The 7,154-nt window shown below is 39.8% G+C and overlaps 1 pseudogene across 1 annotated transcript; it reads right to left on the bottom strand.

Moving 5' to 3' along the window:
* Positions 1–5,244: 5,244 nt before the first annotated feature.
* LOC309688662 lies at positions 5,245–6,898 on the bottom strand (annotated as a pseudogene). The gene has a single exon. The product of its transcript is annotated as an uncharacterized misc_RNA (transcript).
* Between the last annotated feature and the right edge of the window lie 256 nt (positions 6,899–7,154).

The following is a 7,154-nucleotide window of genomic DNA, read 5'->3' as shown; positions in this document are numbered from 1 at the left end:
AGGCCTCTGGAGAACTTCAAGAAATGCTGAGGAGTCATTTAGCCCATTAAATCAGCTGTGATGGATCATGGACACATCTAAAACCTCCAGGACACCAACACTCGAGGCCTGGAGTTGCCTACCCCTGCCCTAAATGTTTGTTTACACTGTCTTCTTGAAATATCTACTTGTGTAATTGTGTCTTAAATTATCTGTGTCTTTAAAACAGATAAACGTATGCTTTTATATGAAATTTTCAGACGACTAAAAAGGACGATAACTAAAAGGTGTTTCTTGTAATTCTGTCAGTCTGTAGTCTGTGATAAATGTCTTATAAAAATAATTTATGTGCCACAGCTGTGGCTGTCAAAAATTATCTTAAATAAATACAATGAACTTTGCAAATTCTTCTTTAAGCTGACTGTCCAGAGATAAGCTATCAAACCTGTGATAGATCAATATGCCAGATCTGCAAGTTTTTTTAACTGAAGGAAAAAAAGTGTGTGACTGAGGAAACTTACAGTTTTGCAAAACACCCCAAAAACACATTTTCAAGAAAATGATAAAAGGAATCTTGAGTCTATGTAAACCTGTTTAGAGCAGATGGTTTACTTTATTTTTACAAACATATAAACTTCATAGAAAAAGTAAGGAAACTTATATTTGGGCAATCAGTTCTTTGCTGTCGCACTTCTTCTTGGCAAAAAAACTTGTGCTATTGGAAAGTGTTAGGTCTGCGCTTCCACAGGCCCCGCTGGTTTAGAGACTTATTCCCGTTAACGAAGCAAGACGAACAGCTCAACCGGTTTTTCACATGCTAGCAAAGGAAGGATCTCAGAGCAGCCCTTCTGTCCTCGGTGTCAGACCACTTCAAAGAACAATCAGCCTTTTATTTCTGTGACACACAATTTACACAAACACCCATTATAAAAATAAAAAAAACCCTATGGTTATAAAACACACACTGTGTGTGTGTGTGTGTGTGTGTGTGTGTGGGGGGGGGGGGGGGTGCATTTGTGTGACCTCCTGTTCACCAAAAGGGTCATGAAAGCAGAAAATTTACTAAACAAGAAAACAGAACCTTCACCTGGGATGTGCCTTTAATAAAACACTACAGCCTCCCCCACCTTTCAACAGGCTGGGGAGGGGGTCAGAAACAAAGGAATGTCTTTGATCATACAGTTTGAACTAAGACTTACAGATTTAAGTACAAGAATGGCAACATTTAACAATTTGACTCTAACAGAAAGTCTGTTTATTTGCCCTTAAATGGGGCCATGTTTGTAAGGAAAATGTATTCATGCGTTGAGCAGCATAGGTGAGTATGTGGATTATGCCCATAAAAAATTTATCAGATTTTCTTTGCCAGTGCTAAACAGCTTATTCTGCTATTGACTCTTGTTTTTAGCTTCAGGTACCCCAGGTGCTTACAATCCAGTGCCTGATTGGTGCCTACTTAGTATCTCCTGTGAGCACGGACCCTGGTGCAGCGATCACATGCTCCAAGCACGCTACATTTAACTGATGTGGATAGAGCCCGTGCCATAGGGCAACTTCAAACTTGGCATCACAAGAAGACAGTTTCTGCTCACTGACTGCATTTAGAAACCATAAGCGGTCTGCTACAGATTTGCAGTCAAAGTTTGCAGGATGATTTTGCCAATGGTGCTCTGTCCAGACAGTCCATCAAGCCCATAAGCACCGACGTCAGCGACAGGTGCACTAAGCATGAGCGTGAGGAGAAATTTTAGCAATGAATACAGATTCTGCCTTTAGCAGCTGGATTGTAGTGTCAAAGTGTGGAGAAGACACAGAAAAGCTCTGAGCACAGATCCATCGAGGCTGGGGTCTATCACACCAGGCAAGACCCCAGGTGCAGGCTGTGTAAAGATGCCCCTGAGAAAATCCAGCACGTAAAGGTTGGGTGAAAGATGCTAGCAGGCAGGAAACTCCACAACCAAGTGGCCGGCCTAATATACAAGAACATCTGTGCTGAGTATGGCCTGGAAGTCGGTAACCGCAAGGGTGTATGCTTGGTGGAACACTCCATATCCCACAATTCATAGCACGCCTCTACCGAGTCAAACAATGGCAGCTGCCACTTCGTTTAATATATTCCTCTTATTCGTGTTTCTAGGTCACAAAATAAACTTTTAAGATATTTTCAGGCGAGAATGTAGGTGTGTAAACGTCAAAAATCTGCTCGTTTTGTCAAAACATCCCATATTAGCAACAGTTTTCTCACGATGTTGCTGCTAGCCGGCTACCACCGTGAGGTGGACCCACCTCAGCGGCATCTGCAATCACGCCTCTCAGGCGTAAAGTCTGTGCTCTCTCGGCTGGTTTTTTTTTTTTTGTATGTGTCGGGCTGTGAGATGAAAAGCTACAGCCAGCTGTGTGGGTACAGCAACTATGTGTGAAAAGTGGTCCATAACGTAATGCTTCAAAGCGTGTTCATGCAAACATTGTCGGGTCTGCTCATGGACCTCTGCGCACAGCGTCTGCAAATCGGGGCTGTACGAAGTCACCTCATCTTTACACAAAACTGTAAGCTGTCATCTGTGAGGCGCGAGCGGTGTTTGTTTTTACCATAGTTCATGGTGGAGAATGGCTGCTCTGCTGAGTTTTGCTCTCTGTAGCCGTTTGAATGGCAAACTACACTGATTAGCGGCGGCATAGGCACACTTAAAATTTCTTCTGAAATTTTCGCTTTCTAGTTAGTTTTAATCTTTTAACTTTATGCATCAAGCAAAAATTTAATTATATGCAACATTCTCTGACTGGAAGAAATTTGTTTAAACCTATTTTCTGCACATTCCAGCACATAAAATAAAAATAGTTTTTTGTGTTTACACTCAGTCTTTCAAATAAATGCATGTAAAACACAGCAGAAAATAAATAAAATCAAACACTCAGCGGTCCTGTTTTACCCTGCTTAACAGGAGTGGGGCAGGCGGAGGTTTGCCCTGGTGCAGGTGTGCCGCATGTCAGTGGAAGAATCTTGGAGTTTCTCTGTGAATTTCGCATTCCCGTGGCTGCGTACCCGGTGCTTGCTTGGAAGTTTAGGCGTTTTTCCGCTGTAAAAAGAAGTTTTCTTCCCACACAGTGTACAGCAGATGCTAATGTTTTTGTCACTTTTTACAGAATCAAACTCAAAGTAAGGTCAGTACTTCCACGCTCTAAACGCTGCACGGTCATACTCTCTCCCGCACTCGTTATATTATCCATTTTTGATCTGCTCACAGCTGTTGCCACGAACGCCGCACTCGCTTACATCATTGTAACGAGACACTCGCGCAAACGAAATCACGGCGGATTAGTACCACAGTACTGCAGCGTGCTTACAGGACAGTAACAGTAATCTAATTACCTTTTTTGCAATAGTAATCCCTTACTTTACTCGTTACTTGAAAAAAGTAATCAGACTATGCGGTGTTCCCCATCTCTGGTCCACATACAGAAAGTATCATAGAAAGATTTAAGGTATCGTACCACATTTGACCTCTGACCTCTTGTTCATGGTTAATAGATTAAAAGTCAAAGTGAAAGACAAATTTGAAACTTTGTTACTTACTACTGTTGTTTGGAATAGATAGGAATATAGGGAATTATATATTTATTTAAAGACATTTATTTAAAGATATTTAAAGACAGCGTTGTCAAGAGAAAGAGAATGACCTGCCTAGTTAATAGGAAATTTACTTTACTATAATATATAATAAGCTCAAGTTATTCATGTACTTTATTATTAAACATTTAAACAATGAAATGAATGTTACACATGTAGTATATCTGCATATCTGTATAAATGAAAAAGAATGTCAAGTATAGTAAAGTGGATTTCATCAGGACAAAATAAAAGCCCTTGCTCTTGTTTTTATTTCAATACAAATTTCTTTAAGGAAAAACAAAGGAAATAAATAAATACAAAACATCACACTGTCGCCCTTTAATTATTTTTAAAAACCTGACATCTGTGCAGACCACAACTAGACAGATAAGCACATTGGATTCAGATTTGATTTAAACTAACATCAGTCAGTCTCTAGAAGTCTAAAAAGTCTGTTTCTACCATTAAACATCCAATATACTCAACTTCCTAGATAGTTTTGACTTCACGTGTGAAAATAGGAACGATTTTTGTGGTGTTTTGTACCACGACATGAGCTCAGATATTACCCTGCATAGCATTCAGCCCATGTTTAAACAAAATGTGGGATTTTCTGCTATTTGTAGCTCTGCTCTAAAAGTAGTACATACCTGGGCCCGCCTACTATCCTTGAAAACGTAAAATGAAGGGCTAGAATCCAAAGTGTATGACATCTCAGGAAAAAAAAAGCACCGAAATGTGCGCTGCTTTTCGGTCTCGTTACTACCGTTTTTGCCATAGTGGCACCGGATACCGGTACCGATCCCTATTGGCATGTTGAATGAGTTATTGCCTTCCTTGTGTAATGTTTACCAGTTTTAATTTTTTTTGGACTTTATGAAACTCCCTCCCCTCTGTGGTGAGAAATAACTTTGCTATTACAGAGCTAAATTATTCAACAGGTTAATACCTTCGCGGCAAGGTCACCTGCGGCATGAGAAATCCATTTTCATGTTATTTAATGTACCTCGGTACAATGACAGTCCTGTAATGAAGTGCCTAATTTAAAATGTAACATCACCTATTGGTGAAACGAGCTTAGATTATAAGACTCACATGTTTTCATTTCTAGTCTTTAAAACCTGTCTCTACCCATCTAGTATTAATTCCTTCTGGGATACAAGTTACCCATTTCTTGTTTTTATACCTAAGATGAATTATTGTTGAATGAAGACATTTTTCAAACACATGTAAAATGTGGCCAATTGTGTTTATTGGGTAAACGAAAAGGTAGAAGGGGGAAAAAGAGGGATAGAAAGAAGGAAAGAGAGAGAGGAGAGAAAACCCCAACAATCCCCTCTGAGCAAGCACCAGGCGACAGTGGATAGGAAAATCTCCTTTTAAAGTGAAAGAAACCTAAATGAGAAACTTATGGCAGAAGGCAAGGCAAGGCAAGGCAAGGCAAGTTTATTTGTATAGCACAATTCAACAACAAGGTGATTCAAAGTGCTTTACAGAGACATTAGAAACAAGAACAAATAAAATGGCAGAACCAGGCTCAGGAGGGGGCAGTCAACTGCCGGGACTGGTCGGGGGGTGAGCGTGAAAAAAGAAAAAGGAGGGAGGGGACGGGGGAAAATTAAGATGGAATAGAGGTGGAAAAAGACAAGGTTAGATCAGGTGGAAGCGTTTTTTCTTCTTTTCTTCTTCTGTTGTTCTTGCTTTTGTGCCTGGATTTCAGTGTTTTTGTACCTCGTTTCATTATACAATTCTTGGAGTTCTTGATTTTTCCTCTGAAGAATAAGTTTTTCTTCTTCCTGTTGTATTTTCTGTTGGTCTTTTTCTTGAAGCAGCTCTTTATTTCCGTTCCGTTCTTTCTGTTTCATTTCCATTTGCTTCTTGTCGTGAAGCAACTGTTGATTTTTGTGGAGAGTTTTGTCATGCTTCACCTGCAGCATCCATGGCTTGGAGTTTGCTCTGCAGGTCTCTCTGCTCGGCCTGTTGTTTCTTGTCTTGGAGGAACTCTTTATTTCTTTCCAGAGCTTCATCAAGTATTACTTGCAAGCCTTCGTTGTGTTTCTCAATGTTCCTTAGCTTGCAATCCATTTCTTCCTGATGTATTTTCTGTTGGTCTTTCTCATGAAGCAACTCTTTATTTTTGAGCAGTGTTTCCTCAAGAGTTATTTGGAGCATTTTGTATTTTTCCTCCAAGACTTCAAACTTGCAGTCTGTTTCTTTCTCAAGCTTTTCTTGTTGCTCTCTCTCTTGAATGAACTTTTTATTTCCGTGCACTTTTTTATCAAGCCTGATTTGGAGCAATCTGTGTTTTTCCTCCATCTCGTCAAGCTTGGAGTCCATTTCTTTCTGTTTCATTTCTTGTTGTGAAGCAACTGTTGATTTTTGTGGAGAGTTTTGTCATGCTTCACCTGCAGCGCTTTGTATTTTTCCTCCATGGCTTGGAGTTTGCTCTGCAAGTCTCTCTGCTCGGCCTGTTGTTTCTTGTCTTGGAGGAACTCTTTATTTCTTTCCAGAGCTTCATCAAGTATTATTTGCAAGCCTTCGTTGTGTTTCTCGATGTTCCTTAGCTTGCAATCCATTTCTTCCTGATGTATTTTCTGTTGGTCTTTCTCGTGAAGCAACTTTTTATTTTTGAGCATTGTTTCCTCAAGAGTTATTTGGAGCATTTTGTATTTTTCCTCCAAGACTTCAAACTTGCAGTCCGTTTCTTTCTCAAGCTTTTCTTGTTGCTCTCTCTCATGAAGGAACTCTTTATTTCTTTCCAGAGCTTCATCAAGCATTGCTTGCAAGCCTTCCTTTTGTTTCTCGATGTTCCTCAGCTTGCAATCCATTTCTTCCTGATGTATTTTCTGTTGGTCTTTCTCGTAAAGCATCTCTTTATTTTTGAGCAGTGTTTCCTCAAGAGTTATTTGGAGCATTTTCAGTTTTTCCTCCAAGACTTCAAGCTTGGAGTCCGTTTCTTTCTCAAGCATTTCTTGTTGCTCTCTCTCTTGAATGAACTCTTTATTTCTCTGCACCGTTTTATCAAGCCTGATTTGGAGCAATCTGTGTTTTTCCTCCATCTCTTCAAGCTCGGAGTCTATTTCTTTTTGCTTCATTTCCATTTGCTTCTTGTCTTGAAGCAACTGTTGATTTTTGTGCAGAGTTGTATTATACTTTACCTGCAGCGCTTTTTTCTTTTTCCTCCATGCCTTGGAGTTTGCTCTGCAAGTCTCTCTGCTCGGCCTGTTGTTTCTCTTCTTGGTGGATTTCTTTAAGTTTTTCCAGAGCTTCGTCAAGCTTTTCTTGGAGCTCCTGATTCTTCTTGACCATGTTTTCCTGTTTTATGCTCTCTTTTTCTCCTTTTGGATGATATCTTTATTTTTTTCCAGAGCTTCATCAAGCTTTTCTTGGAGCTCCTGATTCTTCTTGACCATATTTTTCTCTTTTATGCTCTCTTTTTTCTCCTTTTGGAGCAGATCTTTAATTTTTTCCAGAGCTTCATCAAGCTTTTCTTGGAGCTCCTGATTCTTATCTTGGAGAGCCCATTGTTTCTCCTCAATAATACCTTCTTTTTCTTGAAGTTGGT

The sequence above is a fragment of the Aulonocara stuartgranti genome (assembly GCF_965226115.1).
Source record: "Aulonocara stuartgranti genome assembly, chromosome: 15".
Taxonomy (NCBI): Eukaryota; Metazoa; Chordata; class Actinopteri; order Cichliformes; family Cichlidae; genus Aulonocara; species Aulonocara stuartgranti.
Note: the sequence above shows the minus strand (reverse complement) of the source record. Positions and strands in the feature narration are given on the sequence as shown.